Consider the following 21,113-nt stretch of genomic DNA (forward strand, 5'->3'; position numbering starts at 1 on the left):
AAATAACAAATATTCCATACGATTTTCAGACTGAGTCTTGGGGCTCATTTAATACATTGCAGAAATCTTTACCTCAGCTATGCCATGAAGCAAAAATAAGCTTTCTTCCTCTATAAAAGACATATAGATTAAAAGATATTTTAATATCAACATACATATATCATTATTATTAAAAGGATTTAGCATAACATTATGCAAGCAGATGATATGCATCGAATACCTCCAACTAGGACTAGAATTTACTTAACAGCAAACATGTTCTTTCACATGGAAAGAAAGAGATTGGAATTGTATTTTTGTCATTCTAAAATCAGATAGAGTTGGACAAGTTTCTTAAAAGTTCATCTCCCTTTTATCATCCATCAATGGAAAGCACATTGTCTGCCAATGTCAATACGCTTGAAAATGTTTTGTAGCTGAAAGTACCCTTATGTCATTTTCATAAATTATAAAGATGAAATTAAGAAAACACCATTTATGGCAATGATTCACAAACAATGCAACTGTTGTGTGAATGCACTGAAATGATCTAAGGGAAAGAAATTAAGTTGGACTTTGAAGAAATACCATGTGAATATCTCAGTGAAGAAAGTTTCTGAGCAGAAGACAAATGAAGGTGGCATAGCACACAGAATTAGAATCAGCAACAATTAATCTGTCAATAAAGTATGGTAAGTAAATGTCATCATATATAAACATCAGCAAAAATAACTGTTAGGGTCACCTCCCCACCATTAAAGAGTGTTGTGCAGTTTCAACCAATGGAAAAAGGTATATAGCATAACAGAAAGCAGTGGCCTTTCTTGCTTTGGAAAGGCTTTAGCATGGTCACATTTCTAAGGGAGAACACTTAGCCTTATTGAGTGGTTGGTTAGAAGATGTCAACATGCTTTGGAGGAGTTAAAGTGAATTATGTTATTAGGTGATAAAATTTCTAGGTATATTTTAAACAGTATCATTACTAGGCAAATTAAGTATAAGAACTTGTTCCAGAAGCTGTGTGCAATAAAATTGATTATTTCAATTGACTATTAAATGTAAAAATACATTTGAAAAATATGAAAGGGATGTTTCGAATATAGTGATAGCACAATTCTAAAACAGGCCTATTAATCCTAGTTTACAAACGTTCACTGGTTTCTACTACTTTACAAGATTATGATTAATTGCAATACTTCAAAATTGTTTTAAGATCAAATGCATACTCTTGGAATTTTCAGGATGATGAAAAAGAGGCAAGCGATAAGAGCTATGATAGATTTGCTTCCAAGTGCTAAGTCAAAAGAAACAATTTTATCTAAGGAAATGACAATAGTCATTTTACAAGAAGTCATTTTTAGTCTGTTAAAATTTTACATGCAGAAACGTAAAAATTTCACTGCATTTAAAAAATAAAAACTCAACAACAGCCTACTAGGAAACATTAGTGCAGAGCACATCATAGTCACCAAAGAATGGAACTGTGACTTGGAAATGTAACCTAGTAGTAGGCTACAGAAGTTTAATTTATATATATAGAATGGAGAGACAATATAAAAATATATGTGAAAAATAGTGAGATGGAGAGAAGAAAAGGAGAGATTATAAAGTTAGATGATCAGTAATTCTAGTAACAATGCACTCATATTAAAAATCATATTTACTGTCAGTCATTTAAATATACAGAAAAAACCTTTGAATTTATATAGAAAAATGTTTTTTTAAACAACCAGCCAGATACATGTTGTAAAATATAAATTTTTTTAAAAAGTAAAGAAATGAATCACCAAATTAAATAGGACTGTTCAAATAGCTCATCCCATAATGAGCAAGGATCTGGACTATGTAACTCAATAGTTTTCATTCCCACTATATGTCAGTGTATAAGAAGCAGAGTGTTTTTACCCTTCTTCAATGAATTATAATATATATCAATATAAGATATTTGTTAGCAACATTATATCTTAACACACAATATGTTAGTATATTGTGTTACACAATTGAGAATAAGTATATATTAAAATTTTAAATTCAACAGTTTAACTTAATTTCCAATAATGAAAATCCTATTAAAGGATTTTCAGGTTATGAAATTAAAATAAAAAATTTCTGAGTGTAAAGAAAAAATTAGCTTAGTTAGCAGGGTAATTAAGGGTAAAACAAAAACGCAATGATGTGGATATGGGGGCTCAGGACCTTCACAATTAAGCAATGCAAAGTCACTTTGAGCAATATATCTGGTTCATATGCATAATTGTTTGCATGAATAAGAACATGTGCCTGTATTTTCACATGGCTTATCACACTACTGTCTATAACATTTCAATTTCAGAACCCAGCACCAATAGTACCTTATTCCCCTAATCAAAATGTTCTACCATCTTGTCACAATTGCTTTACTTAATTGTCTTATTTTGCTTCCTATTGTCATGATAAGCCATGAACAAAATCAACTTGGGGAGCTAAGGCTTTCTTTAACATGTAGTTTATAGTTCATGACTGAGGACACATGAAGAACTTAAGGCAAGAACCTGGAGGCAGTCACTGAAGCAGATATCACAGAGGAGTAATGCTTACTGGCTTGTTTCTCATGACTTGCACAGCATGCTTTCTTAATCAAAACAAGGATGTCTTCCCAGGGTTCATTCAGACTAAAGTAGGCTATGTTCTCACATATTAATCATTAATCAAAATAATAATAATAATAATAATAATAATAATAATAATAATAAACAAACTTCTCTATAGGCAATTTAAAGAAGGAGCTTTCTCAGTTGAAAGTTCCTCTTCCTAAATAATTCTAGTATGTGTCAAGTTGACAAAAAAAAAACAAACAAAAAACAAAAATACTTAATCAATTGTTGTTTTTACTATGGCCTCATAATATTAATGCTCACATTTGTATTCTATAGATGGTAAGAAAATTCTCATATACCCAAAAACGAAAATAAGCATTGATTTGTATGGGTTTGGGTGGTTTTATTCTTCTATTTTCCAGTAAGTATTACATATTTAAGTAAGATATGTTGTAACTTCCAATGTCTCAACAAGTCCTGTCTCATTCATTCCACCAACAGATTTAAAAATCCCCAGGAGAAAAATTGTGTGTGTGTACCTTTTCTATCAGCTATTGTCTCCTTAATTCCTTGCAAATTGAATATGCCTCCACTATTCTAATGAGAAAGCTCATTAAAGGTTTTTCATCAATAGCCCCATCCAATAATTTTTTCAAGCCTTCTTTGTCTTTTAATACCATTTGTCAATATCACTATACATCTTCCTGTCCTGGTTGGAGACACAGGTCTTAACCATGGTGAATGTAAAGGGTTCTAGTAACCTTTATAAATTGTTTTCTCTCAGTTGCTTTATGTCTAAAGTTTTTTGTTTTTTTTTTCATTATTCAAAAAGGAGATCCTAAAAGTTCTATAGTCACCCCTCTCCACTTTTTTTCAGTTTCCATCTTTACATTGCACCACGCACTACTGAAGATACTCAGGGGTACCCAAGAATAATGATGACTGCCTAAGAACTCACCCAAGGCTGCTGATGGAATTTACTGTATCACCGGAATCAAAAGCGTTCAATGTGCTGCCTTATCAAAAGATGGCAGAAATAACATCTGATCTGATCTGTGAAAGTGGGTATTAAGTGTCCAAAAATATGTATTTGAATGAACAGTTCAGAGAATAAAGTATGGCAGTAGAGTGTACATTGTAAATGTATAAAGCTGTCTGTCAATTTAGAAACAAATGATTAGCTTCATTTTTCAGTGTTTCATACAGCCCAACCTGCTCTCAAACGTGTTATATAGCCGAGCTGACAATGAGGTGCTGATCCTCTCTTAGCTCACTGTGGAGTGTGGTAATTACTAGTGTAAACTACTACGAATACTATTTGGAGAAAACAATAGATTATTCAAAGTATTTCCTAAATATAGAAAATTAAATGTGTGGGTCTATGTGTGTGTAATATAATCTTGAATTAGTTTTTAGTCATAAGGAACATAATAAAACCTTCCTTATAAGCTTGAAAATTAAAGAAATAAAACTATTTGGAAAAAGTTGGCTGACCCAGCAAGGTAAATGATTGGCTTAATATATAGGAACAATATATCCAGTCATAGTACACAAGTTTGCAAGTTGAATGGAAGCTTCAGCAATTATATGTGTCTTTTATTTGCAGAGAAAGCAAATAAAGAACAGAGAAATAAGTAACTAAAGCTAGCTCACTTGCGGATGGTATTGGAGACAGGATGTGATTTGCACCTGTAATTTTATTGGCTGATTCTTCACAAACCAGGAATCTGTTCATAGCCCACCACAACCTGCACCCTGAGCAACACGGCTGTCCAGGAAGCTTGGAGAACCACTAAGCTAAAGTTTAACTAACCGTGAAATCTGTGTTCTTCTTTTCTTCTGACCCAAACCTTGATCAAATAACTGCATTTTCATAAAAAAATGAAATGGAACCCTTAGAAAAGGAATATTTAGATTGCTTCAATTCTGTTTATCGAGGCATGAAGGCTGAGAAGAGGGTTCCATTGGTTAAAAGACTTCTGCACGCAAACCACTGAACTGAGAATAGGACCCCTGTTGAAGGAATCAGAGAAAGAACTGGAAGAGCTTGAAGGGGCTCGAGACCCCATATGTACAACAATGCCAAGCAACCAGAGCTTCCAGGGACTAAGCCACTACCTAAAGACTATACATGGACTGACCCTGGACTCTGACCCCATAGGTAGCAGTGAATATCCTAGTAAGAGCACCAGTGGAAGGGGAAGCCCTGGGTCCTGCTAAGACTGAACCCCCAGTGAACTAGACTATGGGGGGAGGGCGGCAATGGGGGGAGGGTTGGGAGGGGAACACCCATAAGGAAGGGGGGGGAGGGGGATGTTTGCCCGGAAACCAAAGAATTATTATTAAGTATTAAATAAATAAAAAAAAAAAGCCTTCTGCACACATGTGAGAATCGAGTGCAGAGTTCCTGAACACATTAAAGTGTAGAGTGATGGATTGGCCTGTAATGTAAGTACTGGATGGGGAAGGAGCAGGGATAGGCAGAGTCCTGGGGCTCCCTGGTCAGCCAGCCCAGCTGAAATGTGAAGTTCCACCTCAATTTAGAGTCAAAAATTAAAGTGAAAAAATAATTGAGGGAGATATCCTGACATGAAACTCTCATTTCCACATACACATGCACATGCACGTGTATCTAAACACACCTTTACAGTACACACTCAAAGAAATAATAAGTGAAAAAACAACCACACATATATCGGTTCTCAGTTAGAATGGGGTCACTTTAAAGCTTCAAACTTCTATAAGTAGTTTGATTCTAAGTTGATTCAACTCAGTTAGCTACATTTTCTCAAAATGATGGCACAATGCTTTAGTACAGAAATGTATTAAAATGCAAGTAAAGAGTATTTAACCACTGTACATAGAGACTTCATGGGATCAAAACACAAGAAAATCTAAAATCTATGCATTCAAATTATCGGTGTTATTGTAAACATGACATTAGGTGTAATGTCATAGAACTAAATAATTTTTCATTTGTTCTTATTTGTCTGAGGAAAGATTTCAAACCTTGTACTCCTTGCTGGCCTTCTACTCCTTATGCAGCCCAGAATAACCTTGAATTCATTGTTTCCCTACATCAGGTTCTTGAACACTGAGATTGCAGGCATGTACTTTCATCCCCAACTTTGGAATAATCCTTTATTGCAAGCAGTGTATGCTTCAGGGATGATCCAAAAAGGATTTTATCCCATGTGTGATAGAAAGCTTTCAATTTTAAAAATTCTGTTAACTCAAAAATATTCTTGCTTGCCAAATAATAGCTACACTTGTAAGAAATCGAAATAAATCAAAAGGTATAAGTTGCAGTATTGTTTCAGCAACTCTATACCAGTAAGCTGAAGCAAGTTATTACATGTTATTAAGCCCCTGATAATTACTTATAGTGTTGCTACTATGACTAAAGTATCTTAAAGAAATAAGCTTTAGAGTTGCTACTGGGTATGGTGGGCAAACCCTCATTCCTAGCACTTGGTAGGCAGAAAGTGGATCTCTGTGAATTCGAGTTCATCCTGATCTACCAAAAAAAGTTCCATGAAGAGAAGGAAGAAGAGAATGAGGAGGAGGAGGAGGGGGAGGAGGAGGAGGAGGAGGCATAAAAGGAGGATGAAACAGGAGGAGGATGATGAGGATGACAATGAGAACCCAGTGGAGGCAGCGATATGGGGGCAGAGACAGGGAAGGGGGAAATAATTTAGAATATATTAAATTGTTATAGCTGTTTTATAAGAGAACTGACTATTCCTCATAAATAGCTACCCAGAAACACATTTGCTTTCCATAAAGTAAAATGTGCCACGCATTAGAAAATATGCCCGTCAGTGAATCATTAGAATTTTGTTACTGTTGTGAAAATTAAACATATAATCTTGAAGGAACGACTATCAGTATTAAAATAATTGACAGACTAAGCCCACATTTTGATGTATGTGCTAGGAAAATCAATCTTTTTAGTAAAAACTTCTGCACCCCTCTATGCATTTTGGCACCAAATTTTACTTAGGAGTGTAAGGTAAAACTATTTTGTAATTGTATTTTTACTTCCATAACCACTCAGAATCTCCTCCTTTGTCTTTTGTATAGAAAAAAAAAAAAGAAACAGACATTGTTGCCTGGTATGGATAGCTATATTTAATCTTCACCCTAATTTAGGTAATTTTACAGATATTAAAAACTAAAGTGTAGAATCATTAAATATTAATATTAAATATCACATAACTATGAATTTTAAAGCAATGGTTGTGGGTCATGTTTACTTGGTCCTTGTCATTTTGTTAATGTTCTTGTACTAGGGATGGAATCGGGGCCTCCTACATGAGAGGCAAATACTCTATTAATCAACTTTTCTTTCAACCTGAGACTTTCTTACTTATTATACATACACATAATCACACATACAGGAGACAGAATAATCACAAACAGGACAGAGGAAGTGGCAATCTGTTTAAAATTGTACATAATTAATAGAACACCAGAAAATAATCACATTCTTTTTATAATCTATCTCTTTCTGAAACTATGTTTACTCAATTGTTAACTGATTTTGGTTTCATTATAAAATAGATCATTCGTCAATTTTAGACTTATAAATTAAATCTTAATTAGACCAAAATAACACAGCATATAATATTTTGATATTTATCTAATTGCTATGTATTTATTATCTACTTTAGTTTAATGGCAAAATGGATCAATATCATTGGTCATTTTATATTTAAAATCTAAATAAATGTATTCTATAATAATATATTATAGAGCTAATATATTATAGATCAGTCACATAAATTAAATATTAAATATGGTTTTACAAAAACATAATCTTTCAAGAAAGTAATTTCTGTTAAAAATCAGTATTTAAAATTATTTTATTTGATATTATTTTAATTGTATTAAATTTTCATAAAGCACAAAATTACATACATTATAGGACAGCATTTGAAAGTTAGATACATGGAGACATTTTACAAATATAACAATTTTATCAAATATTGTCATTTCTTTTATTGCAATTTAATTTATTGTAACGTAATTTTATTTTTTAGTTATTCAGTTTACATCCTGTCACTTTCCCCCTCCCACATTGTCATTTCTTTCTGCTGACAAACTGAAACTCTTCTCCTAGATTTTGAGTTATACAGGATACAATCATTGGAGTTTCTGCTGTTTTCTTTTTCTTTTCTTTTTTAATTTTTTATTAGATATATTTCTTTACTTACATTTCAAAAGTTATTCCCCTTCCCGGTTTCCTGTCCATAAGCCCCCATTCCCTCCCTTCCCCCTCCTCCATACGGGTATTCCCCCCACACATCCCTCTTACTGACCCCCATATTCCCCTCCACTGGGGGTCCAACCTTGACAGGACCAAAGGCTTCTCCTTCCACTGGTGCCCCAACAAGACTATTCTCTGCTACATATGCAGTTGGAGCCCTGGATCACTCCATGTATACTCTTTCGGTAGTGGTTTCGTCCCTGGAAGCTCTGGTTGGTTGGCATGGTTGTTCTTACGGGGTTGCAAGCTCTTTCAACTCTTTCAATCCTTCCTCTAATTCCCCCCAAGGGGTTCTATTCTCAGTTAGGTGGTTTGCTGCTAGCATTGACCTCTGTATTGGACATGCTCTGGATGTGTCTCTCAAGAGAGATCTATATCCGGTCGCTTTCAGCATGCATTTTTTAGCTTCATCAATCTTATCTAGTTTTGGTAGCTGTATATATATATATATATATATATATATATATATATGGGCCACATGTGGGTCAGGCTCTGAATGGCCATTCCTTGAGTCACTGCTCTAAACTTTGCTTCCATATCCCCTCCTATGGATATTTTTTCCCCTTTTAAGAAGGAGTGGGAGCATCCGCGTTTTGGTAATCCTTCTTGAGCTTCCTGTGGTCTGTGGATTGCATCTTGGGTAACTTGAGCTTTTTGGCTAAAATCCACTTATTAATGAGTCCATACGAAGTGTGTTTCTCTGTGATTGATTAACCTCACTCATGATGATATTTTCTAACAATTAAGTACTTTTTCTTCTTCCTATTAGCCTTGGATAAGGGTTGCTATCCAAACCTGTTAAGTCCAATTGTATACTCAATTTTTATGAGGTCTACTGTTTAAACTCACATAGGAATAATTTCTATGGTTCTTGACTTTCTACCTTGGATTCTTTCTCTTATAATAATTATATTCAGATTGTCATTGACAGAGAGAGTGAATATTTACCACTTCTTTTCATTGGCTTGTTAGTCCTTAGACATGTACAGGTTAACAATAGGACATGGGAAGAAGGGGGATAATTATATTTCAACAAATGGAATATTCTACATTTTATACAAAATATACTCTCTATGAATCATCAAAGATGTCAAGAAAGGAAGGGATGGTTTTATTTGAGTTTGATATATTGCAGGTGTCTTAGGACACTTTTCATTCGTTCACTTGTTCATCCTTTAGGAAGATTTCATTTAGGTTCTCTGAGTCCCTCCTCCATCCATGCCTGACCCTTACTCTAAGTTGTTATAATTATTGACATATTTGAAATACTTTTACTCATGCAACCTAAAGCATTTAGCCAGTTTATAATTGTATATTACCATATACAGAAATCAAAACTCACAAAGACACCTTTGAATACTTTTATAATCACCTGAAAATATTCATTAGCTTTATATAATGAAATTTATGTTTCTAGCTTTTAGACAAGGCTTTGAATATTCTTAATCGAAAGCAATGAACTACTGAAGAACAATAAATAAGGGCCAGCAGATAAAGGTTCTTGGCACCAAGTCTGAAAGTCTGGGTCTGATGTCTACATCCCACAGCCAGCTCAGTAGATAAAGGTATTTGCGGCCAAGACTGACAGTCTGTTTCTGAAATCTACATCCCACATGATGGAAGGAGAGAATGATCTCCAACAAACTGTCTTCTGACATGTTAGTGTGTACCATGTAGATGTATGCACAAACAAACATACACACAGGCACAGAAAACTTTAGCATTTCAAATAACCTTTGGAAACAGTTTCAAAGCAAACAATAGGTCAAAGTGCAGAGGTAAGCATTTATCATGAGTGACCAAAGCCTCTATCAGGCAACAAGACTTAAAAACCTAACAATGACAAAAAAGTAAATTAATAAAATTTAAAAATTAAATCTACAACTTTATTACTGTGTTAAATATACAAAACTTGACATATATTTTAATATATTAACCTAATGCATTTTAATATAAGGTGAGTAATAAAATAAATGATATTTAAAGTGGCTTTTCAAAAGTTTCATAGTGAATTAAATAAGTAGTTTTATCTCAAACTTTAAAAATAGTTATGGATACCACTCTAAGTAAAATTTAAATACTGAATTTTATTTTAAAAATTAACAGGAGGATCTAAATTTTTGTATTTGAGTCCAGAGTACAATGACTCTCATATATGCATGTGTTTACACAGTCACACAAACAACTCAAAACAAAGTGAAGTAAGACTAATGAAGCCAGTAACCAATAGAGACAGTGAATTAGTTAGTCAATACTTGAAATCCTGTAAGGAAACTATGACACAAATATTTTTTAAATCATTTCTAAAACTAAGTATTTTGTATTAAGTAAGCACATAATTTAGTATAGAACACAGAATTTCAAATATAATTTTTTACCTGATACAAAATCTGAAAAGATAGTGCATTCTTTTAGTTTTAGCGATTTCTTTCAAGGTGAAAACACTGCTTCAATTATTACCAAGTTATGCTTCGATGAAAGTCGTTTAAATTTCTACAAACACAGCCTAAATGGCTAATGAAATGCATGACTTAATTAAACATATATTCTTCTTTAATAAAACATAATATGAATAGTTTCTCCTCTTTTCCTCTCAGTTTCTCTTCCCCTACTCTCCTCTCCCCTCCAAATCCACTCCCTTTCAGTCTTTACATAGAGAAGAACAGGTTTCTAAGAGGTAATAACAAAACATAGAAAAATAAAATTTAAGATAATAAAGAAAAACTGTCACATCAAAGTTAGATAAGAGATACCAACAGAGAAAGATGAGAGCCCCCTTCCCCCAAGGGCAGGCACAGGAATCAAAGCCCACTCACTCATTCACTGAAGAGGACCAGGAAAGAACTAAATGGAGAACTATAATATTTATGCAGATGATCTGATTCAGACCGTGCAGGCCTGTTCTTGCTGTTTTAGTCTTTGAGTTCATATAAGCATTGCTCAGATTTTTAGAGGGCCTTTTGCTCCCTCAGTTCTGAGAGACCTCAGGACACACAGCTCTAAATATGGTTGTCTCCATCAAATCTTCCCTTCATTGCTCAGTGAACCTCACAGAAGAGGAAGCAGAATGTGGCAGGGGGGAGACAGAGGGGACAGAGAACATGTCGTCACTTTTAAAAGTTTACATGAGTTAAAACTTAAAATAAATAGGACTTAATTAGTTTCTAGCCATGACAGCTTGATGTGTCTGTGACAGGAAAATACCAGGTTTTGTTAAAATTTAAATAAAAAAGACATTGTGTTATTCAACAGTACTGTTGATAGAGTTTTTAAAAATCCGTGATCCGGAGGACATGAATCATCTTTAATTTTAAAAATTGTTCAAAGAAAGGAAAACAATTCATAGATTTGGAGTATTTCCATATTTTTGTTATGATTGCTAGTTGAGCTATGGATGAATTTTGAAAATATTGAGAATTGTGTTATTTTAAATTCCGGATTCACTTGAAACCAAAAGAAAGTTTGCCAAAACAATCATCAAAACAAATCTGAAGTCTGATATTTTTCTCACTGCTACCACAGAAAATGTGCACAGGAGTTTTAAAAAATGAAGTGCGGGGGAACCGATGTGCTAAGTTGCTAGAAAGATACAAAAATTATGTTGCGAGTGAATATTTCATAGTACAAAGATATAATTATCTTACCTACATTCACTACAACAAATATTCATACCATACTTAATGCAATTAATCAAAGGAAATCAAGTAGCATTAAAATGTATCATATGATATTATATCAATATAGAAATTGATATAAAAAGACTATATATATGTATATATATGTATATATATATATATACACACTAGTATTCATTATGTAGAATCACACCTTTAGTGTGAGGTTAAGAGGACCCAGATGACTGAACAATTAACCTACTTACTTTCCACATTAGCTGTGAAATCAATATGCTTTTTGTTTAACTTACTTCGCTTCCTTCAAAATTGATAAATAAGTCTGATTAGTAAGAACTATGGCACTTTTAAAAAGTACATTCACAGCCTACTCACTTTATAAAATTATTAACAATTTGCTATGCAACTATAGGGTTTTGACCATAAGTGTTATGATTTCTAAAAATAGATCGAATCAGCTTCATAAAAGGTTAAGCTCTGAATTTTGATGTACAAAGATGCAAATTTTAAAATTCAAATATTATTTTAGAAACTATCTACTTATTTTTGAGAAAATGGAGTAATAACATTATATAGCATAACATATTTCAAAATATAACTGTGAGGATAGGGCTCTAACATAAAATTAATTTAATGTTCGAAGACATAAAAATCCTAACCCGTTATTGAACACTGTATGCATGCCACAAAATTAAATGTGTAAAACACAACATTTTTGGTTTGCTTCCAGTCACACAGCTCCATCCAACAGCTGTCAGTGCCTCCAAAGAGGTCTGCTCAAACCCGAGACGTACAGCTCCACCTGCCGCCCAGGAGGGCTACTCCAATGTGGGGCGCTACTACCAACCAACACCAGGGACAACTCCATGGCAAAAGGCAAACCCAAGAACATAATCACCACACGACAATATGATATGGCACCAGCAGAATCCAGCTCTCCTACTTCAGCAAGCCCTGGATATAGATACTCTAATCCATATTAAGAGCAAGACTCTGACCTTAACTCTCACCTCAGGAAGATGATAGAGATCTTGATGAATCCAATAAAACCCAAACAATGATAACAGACAGACAGGGATCATGTTTGAGATGTGGGAGATGTACCGTTTAGAATTGTGTACAATTTTAAAGTGTTTGGACTTTCAAATGCTGTACACATTTTAGAGTGTTCTGCATAGGACAGATTATTTTGGGGGTTGGTATTATTTTCCAATGAAAACTTAACCGTGTGTGTGTGTGTGTGTGTGTGTGTGTGTGTGTGTGTGTGTGTGTGTGTGGTTATGAAGCAGCAACCTTTTATGAAAACTGTGGAGTTTTGAAAAACCAAAGACATGATTTTAAAATGCACTACATATATTTTCATTTTGATCCAGTGTCATGGGCAGTAACATTTTATGAGGCAGAATTTTTTCATATTTAAATATATGATAAGCATGTAATGAAAATTCTATATAAATAACAATAAATTTCTCTTTAAGATATATATAATATAATCAAAATCCATCTTAAGTTTTAAGCAAAATTCAATTAACCTATACCTACATATGCAGGCTGTTTTTTCTCTGAACTTATTCAATGCATATAGCTTTTAGAATAATAGGATGTATGTACATATAGCTTTTAGAATAATAAGATGTTGTACATTTCAAACAAACTATGTATCATATATATGCAGAATTTGTTTAAGTGATGTATTTTGGTGTTTTTTTTTTTTTAATTTTGTCTTAGGTAGTACTTTTGTACAGAAATTTTGTAACAGATAAATTGAAAGTGTATCTCTGTTTATATGATTTGAAAATCTTGCCAAAATTTTCAAGGAAAAATCAAACAATGTAGGGATTTTTAAATGGCGAAAACAAATAAGCCAAAAACATAAATAATTAAAAAAAATCTCCAGAATCTATCCTCCTTTGCCTTGTCTTCTGGGTGCTTTATTCTCTGCAAGTACTGAATTTGCTACATTTATGTTATACTGGTTACCGCTGTTCTAGTTTGCTTGGCAATAGCATTAAAATGTAACAGCAGTTTTCACTAGCAGTCTTCTACAATCTACTAAACTTTTATAAGTTGAGCAGTTGGCATCAGGAATTATCACATCACTAAAACAAAATGTCAAATTCATTCATGCTGTAGAAAACGATCAGACTTCCATTTCTAGAAGCTGTGTGAGCCTTGCGAGTATCCACTCACCTGTTACGTCTACCAAGAAGTGCAGAAAGGTTTGAGAATCTTAGCCTTCCCTGCACTCCTGCAAATTAAAAGGGAACACAGTGCATTTGCTGAAATGCATCACTGCAGCTTCTTTCCCACATACGCTGTTGAAGCAGAGAATGGGAATGCAAACCCAACACTTGGCATCTGCACTTAAACATCTTCCTCTGTTAAGCCAATCACCTCTGGTGGGAGCTATTATTTTTCGGGAGATATTTACAATAAAATGAATCTAGTGAAGATATATTATTTTTCTAATATAAGCAATGAAGAAACCCAGAATTACTAAACTGACATAAAGTATCAGATAAACAAACTTGAAACTTACTATTTTATATCTGTCAACATACAAAAAGTGAATCATATTAGAGAATTACGAATATTTGTAATAGTTAACATACAGCAATGGCGTCCCAGATAAAATGAGGCTAACGACAAAAGTCAATGAATCATCTTCAGAAAGAAACTATATGTAAAAGACCACGATGCTGCCTAGAGCAGAGATCATAACACAACCCATTCCTCAAAGCTCTCATACACATGAAAATGAAGATCAAATGAAAAATACCAAAACATGCTTAAAACAAAATGAACAATTTCACTGAGCCCTAAAATAATGTAGAGATCACATCTTCAAAATAGACATTATTATTTTTGATTCTGACAATTCATTTACAATAAAACAAAGACAAGAGAAAGTACCAATAGTAAAATTATGGACAGGAATAAAGGTGTGTTAATTTCTGAAAAGAAGATTTAATAGGGCTGTGGGAAGTTACAGAGAGGTTTAGAAACAAATCTAAAATATATTTCAACAAGTTGACTTTGTTTAACCACAAGAAAAATATGCAAGCCCTTTAAAAATGTAGATCGCTCCTGAGAGACACAGCCAGAATACAGCAAATACAGAGGCGAATGCCAGCAGCAAACCACTGAACTGAGAATAGGTCCCCCGTTGAAGGAATCAGAGAAAGAACTGGAAGAGCTTGAAGGGGCTCGAGACCCCATATGTACAACAATGCCAAGCAACCAGAGCTTCCAGGGACTAAGCCACTACCTAAAGACTATAGATGGACTGACCCTGGACTCTGACCTCATAGGTAGCAATGAATATCCTAGTAAGAGCACCAGTGGAAGGGGAAGCCCTGGGTCCTGCTAAGACTGAACCCCCAGTGAACTAGTCTATGGGGGGAGGGCGGCAATGGGGGGAGGGTTGGGAGGGGAACACCCATAAGGAAGGGGAGGGGGGAGGGGGATGTTTGCCCGGAAACCGGGAAAGGGAATAACACTCGAAATGTATATAAGAAATACTCAAGTTAATAAAAAAAAAATGGTATCTTTCAAATGAATTTCAGTGACACCAGGACAAAAAGGAAACACCTTGCCCCACTGGATTTGTGCACAAATTTAATTATATTCTGTTGGTTAAATAAAGACTAACTTAGGTGGGAGATGTGATGAGCGTCCTGGGGCGAGTTGAAATAGGACGTAAGTTGTGGGCATATCATGTACACACATGAAAATCTAAAAGGAGAATTTTAAAATTAAGTTATTAAAGAAAGGTAGAATTGACAAAGACAGAACAAGAAAGTCATGACGAGGCATCCAGTCGTCTTCGGAAAGTAGATGTGCCTCAGTAGACATCCACACTCAGGTGGATGTTTTCCAAGAGGTGGGCCAGAAACAGTCAAAACTAAATGAATTCCATGATGGAATTTATGGTTGGTTGACTGATTTTGGTTTTGTTTTTATTCCCTGATGGGGATGTTTGATTTTACACAGGTATTTTTGTGTGTGTGCGTGTCTTATTGGTTTCAGATTTTTGTTCTTTTTATGTTTGTGTGATTGAGAGGCAGGGAGTAGGAAGAAAAGGATAAAGTGTATGAAATGGGTATATGGGAAGGTGGAGACAATCTGGGGGACTGGTAAAACATTAACAATATGTACTAAGTGAGAAAAATTTAAGTTTAAAGGTAGCCAAAAAGCAATCAGAATAATAAGGACAGGTTAGAATTAATGTCATATAGTTCAACTGAACAGTAAATTAGAGATTTCTGGGAATGTAAGAGCTCACATTACATGAGGAGGTTATAGGACTGGATAAAGAAAGGCAAATTTCAAAAATAGTGGCTCAGGGGCTAAGGCACTGGTGGTCTGGGTTTGATACCAAGAACCCCCCACCATAGAAAGAGGGAATTGACATCAGAAAGTTGTATTATGACCCCCACAAGTGTGTCTTGGAATGTACAAACCCACTGTACCCCACAGAAATGAATAAATGTAATTTTCTTAATTCTAGGGGGAAAAAGACAACTTTAAGCTAATAACTTTTAACAAATAAGAGTAAAGTGATATGAAAATAATATTTAAATGTCACAAATAAGATATAAGCTAATATTCTATGATGTTTTATTCTCACGCGAATAACTGTTAGTTGTTAAAATCAAATATTTGCAAAGCCCTATGCAAAATTCTATGAAGATTTCCAACTGAGGAGAACATAAATAATGACCTCCTCTTTTTTTGTTATATGCAGGAATAGAATAAGCACAATTTTCTTAAATACTGACAGATTATGGTAAGAATGATGACTAAGTTATAAATACATTTTATGGCAGATGCGAGGAAATGAGGTTTAATTTCAACTAGTGGGTATCTAGAGAGCAAGGATACAAGGATGGAATTTCCTGGAGATAAATATACAGAGTGTATTTTCAACAAGAAACAGTTCAGCAAAACTGGATATATTTAAGCAGCGCAAAGTCTTCTACACTGGACCATCTGATCTTTGTAGAGTGAATATGAAATGCAATGTTTCAGTAAAAATTTAGACATGGAATACATTAAGTATCATAAGGATGTTTTAGAAAATTAATTATTTTTAAAAACCCTTCTAAATAGGTCCCCTACACATATGTAACAGATGTGTAGCATGATCTCCATGCGGGTCCCCTAACAAGTGAAGTGGGGTAAGGGGTTAACTGACTCTGTTGCCTCCTTTTACATCCTTTTCCCCTATTGGAACTGCTTCGTATGTGTCAGGGAGAGGATGCTTCTAGTCCTGCTGAGGCTTGGTGTGCTAGAGCTCTTTGGTAGGCAAGAGGAGGCCTTCCTTTCTCAGAGGAGAAAGAGGAGAGGAAATGGAGGGAGGAGGTGTGAGGGCAGGACTTGGAGGAGAAGAGGGAGGGGGCAGTGATCAGAATGTAAAGTGACTAAGTAAATAAGGTAAGGAAAATAATAATAAAATAAATTAAGATTAGTAAGACAAAAATCAAGTTAAACATGTATAATATAGAACAAAAATAAGCAAATTAAGTATCTAAGGAAGCTCAATATCAGCTGTAGTGTTAACTGATTGAACTCTGTCATGTTCAGAACTCTCGGTTTCTCCAAGTTTCACCACTCTTTGGAGAACTAAGTATTCGAGATTCTGGGAGCTATCTTCCCAGAGAAGAAGGTTTCGTCAGAATTAGTTACTGTTCTGGGAACAGACTCAGGAAATTAGACAAAGGTAGTAGAAGGATGACACTATTTCTATTAGAACATGTAGTTACTGTATTAGAAACTTTCCTACTTCCTATGATGTATTTATTCAAGAAGAACCAATTTCAGCATCAAACAGCAGTAGAGCATTCACAACAGACAGCTAGCACACACGTCTCCCAGAGGGTTGGCATTACTGCGTTTATATTGAGTTGATTACCAGGCAACAAAGTAGAATTTTTACCATTAAAGCATGGGTAACAAAGAGTACACATGGGGGGACCTGTGGCTCCAGTTGTATATGTAGCAGAGGATTGCCTTATCTGGCATCATGTGAAGGCTTGATGACCCAGGATAGGGGAATTCTAGGGCACTGAGATAGGAGTGGTGGATGAGTAGGGGAGCACCCTCAGAGAAACAGGGGGAGGAAGGAAGATATAGGGGGGTTGTGGAGGGGAAAGTGGGAAGGCAGATAACGTTTGAAATTTAAATAAATAAAATAACTAATAAAAAAGGAAAAACAAAACAAACAAAAAACATGGGTAACAAGTTAAAATGTCTTAAACATGTAAAATCTACCTCTCTATATATTTATATACACATAAACACATTGTGTTGTCATTCGTCTAGACAAAAAGTATTTTATAATAAACACCAATGTTAAATATTTATTTTAAAAATTATGTTTATTCTTTGAGAATTTCATGCATTTATTTTTATCAAATATTACAAAGTCTCCCAGGAGCCTACTATCCAATTTCATTGTCATTTTCTCTCTCTCTCTTAAAAACAAAACAGAATAAAACAAAAACAAGAAAAATAAATCTCTCTCTCTCTCTCTCTCTCTCTCTCTCTCTCTCTCTCTCTCTCACACACACACACACACACACACACACACACACACACACACACATACACACACACACACACACCTTCTCTCTCTCTCTAAAAGTAAGCTATACAGTTCACCACTGGGAATGAAATTTGTGGGACAAAGGTCTTGCCCTAGTCCCAGCTTGCCCTCTCCATTCCATGTTTCCATGTGGAGATGTGTGCTCTAAGCATCCCGCTCAAACAATCATGCTGGTTGCTCCCTGCCATGGTGGGTATTTTCTTTTGGGAACTATAAACAAGTGAACACTTCCTTCTATAAAATACCTTGGTCATGATGTGTCATCACAGCATCAAAATGGTAATGGAAACCCAATCCAAGTAAAATCAACTGAGTCAGGAGTCAGGGTGGCAAAATCTACTGAAATCTTTTTACACTAAACAGATATGTAACATTCCTAAACATTTTGCTTTCAAGGATAAATTGGACATTCGAATAGACTTCAGTAGCCACCAATGATGGAGTTAAAAAGATTTGAAGTGTATACCAATTTAAAAATTTGTACAGTATAAATTGATTTTTCTGCGGACAATTTTAGCGTAAACCAATTTGATGAATTTGCTTTAGTATGATATAATTCAGTTCACTGCAAATTTATAAAGTATGCATTCATTTTTAGGGTGCTATAACAGGATACATAATATTGACTCAGATTTTTAATTATCTCAATAAAAGTCACCACTTATAGAACATATTTGTTTCAATTAGGTTTCTACAAAAACGGAATCAGCAGCTGGAGAGATGGTTCGGGTTTAAGAGTACTTCTTGCTCTTCCTCAGAATCAGGGTTTGTTGGTCAACACCCATGTCTGGCAACTCAGGGTTGGCTCCAGGTCCTAGTCACCTGACGCCCTCTTCTGTCATCTGCGAGGCATTGCACTTATGTGCCTATACCCACAGAAAGGCACACACATGGACAAATTATTGATAACAATGAAAATAAAAGTTTAAAAGGAAGTAATCTCACAGAACACTTCCAATGCAAGCCAGACAGGATTTAAATTTAGAAAAAGTTGATTAATAGGAAACGAGGTCTTTATATAGTTTATAAATGTGGCTCTCTTTCACCTTTTATTAAATTGCAAAGTATAAAATATACAATGAAAAATGCAGGTAATTACAATGCTGAAGTGTGGTATCATGGCGCCTACATCTTTACCACACATGAATTTTTGTTTTTCATTTGAGCAGCAAACTCAGCCCTAATAAAGGATCCTTTGACACATGTCTAAACACTAATGTGCATTCTGCCTCTCTGGCAAAGTAATAGGTCTGACCTTTGTGTAATGTCATTCTGATTTCCCCTGTTTCTATTGCCTTCACTTCTTCTCACAGCATGTAAAATAAATAACTGTGAGCTCAGAAATAATCATGACAGGAAAAAGTGCTCTTATATATGTGAAAGGGATTGCGTGAACGTATTCACTACATTTTTCCCTCTCCAAATCTTTGAAATTCGATTTGATGTGGTGAAGGAGCATGGGTTTTGCCTTGGCAAGGTCTGCTTTGAAACTGAGAGCGTGTGTGTCAATTTGGTATGCCATAGCAACCATTTAAAATACCCTGGAGGTCTGCTTGGTTGATATTGTTGATCTTCAGAGTAGGGAAATGCTAGGGCAGTGAAGTGATAGTGGGTAGGTGGGTGAGCTCCCTCATAGAAGCAGGGGTGAGGGGAGATGGGACACAGGGCTTGTAGAGGGGAAACCGGGAAGGGGGATAACATTTGAAATGCTAATATATATATTATGTAATTTATATAATATACATACACAATACCCATTGGTTTGCTGTTAAGCAATGCTGAATATGTTAAAGTGTGTTAATATAAAAGAAAAGGAACTGATTTTTCCACTTGCTACTTAATTCTAAGTTATTTCTCATGCTTTCTTTAAAAATATGTCTTCTTTTTTAGATTGGATGTTTTATTATGCATGAGATTGTGTGTTTTATTATGCATGTATGTCTGTATGCCCCTAGAGGCCAGAAGATCACATAGGATTCCCTGAGTCAGGAGTTACAGATATTTGCTAACTGATAAATGGCAGCTGGGGATTGAACCCATGTCCTGTGGGAAAGCAGCCAGTTTTCTTAACCATTAAGCTTTATCTCCAGTCCTTTATAGCCCCTTTTAAAAAGAAAACGTTTGTTCCTTGCATCTAATGTAACATGTTTAAATGTGGATGAGGTTTATGAAACAAAGATTGCTCTTTATCCAAATATTCTTCTTGGGAAACATGTTGAAATGACATAGAATCCTTGATATACTTCTGGGTCCATTTCCAGGTGTCATACAGTACCTTGATTCAAAGCCAGTCTACTTGCTATCCATATTCTAAATCACAAAGAAGAAAAGAAATGGAGACTTACTGTAATCCTGTAGAGTCTTTAATGGAAGCTTTCAGGTGAGGTTGTGAAGAATTAACAATAATACCTCAGCCATGAAGCTCACATAAGAGACAAACAAACCAACAAAAATAACCTGCACAATTTAGTTAAAACCTGGAGAGTTTTAGAGGGAGGGGGTAGGGAAGATACATTTTTACAATGATTAGCTAGTTTTCTTTTTCCCGTTTTACATACCGATCACCACTTTTCCCTTACTTCCCCCCCCGCCGCCTCCCCCCATGTCATCCCTCACACAATCTCTCTCCCTATCCTCACCTTCTCTTCTCCTTTGAGAAGAGTTATGTCCTGTCTGGGTATCAATCTATTCTCGCACCTCAAGTCACTACAGATCTTGGCACATCCTCTCCCACTGAGGCCAGACAAGGCAGCCCAGTGAGAACAGAATCTACAGGCAGGTAACAGTCAGGGTAAGCCTCTGCTTCAGTCAGGCAGGTCACAGTCAGGGTAAGCCTCTGCTTCAGTCAGGCAGGTCACAGTCAGGGTAAGCCTCTGCTTCAGTCTTTGAGGAACCCACATGAAGACCAAGAGGCACATCTGCTAAATATGTGGAGGTAGGCCTAGGACCAGTCCATGCTTGCTCTTTGGTTGGTGGTTTAGTCTCTGGGAGTCTCAAGGGTCCATGTTAGTTGACTCTGTTAGTCTTTTTGTGATTAGGTAGTTTTTAAG

At 35.2% G+C, this 21,113-nt stretch overlaps 1 protein-coding gene across 1 annotated transcript in view; it reads right to left on the reverse strand.

Moving 5' to 3' along the window:
• The window catches only part of Csmd3 (CUB and Sushi multiple domains 3), a 1,310,498-nt gene that overhangs the window by 1,274,016 nt on the left and 15,369 nt on the right, over positions 1-21,113 (reverse strand). The window lies entirely within an intron of this gene.

The sequence above is a fragment of the Rattus norvegicus genome, chromosome 7 (genome assembly GCF_021556685.1).
Source record: "Rattus norvegicus strain SHRSP/BbbUtx chromosome 7, alternate assembly SHRSP_T2T, whole genome shotgun sequence".
Taxonomy (NCBI): domain Eukaryota; kingdom Metazoa; phylum Chordata; class Mammalia; order Rodentia; family Muridae; genus Rattus; species Rattus norvegicus.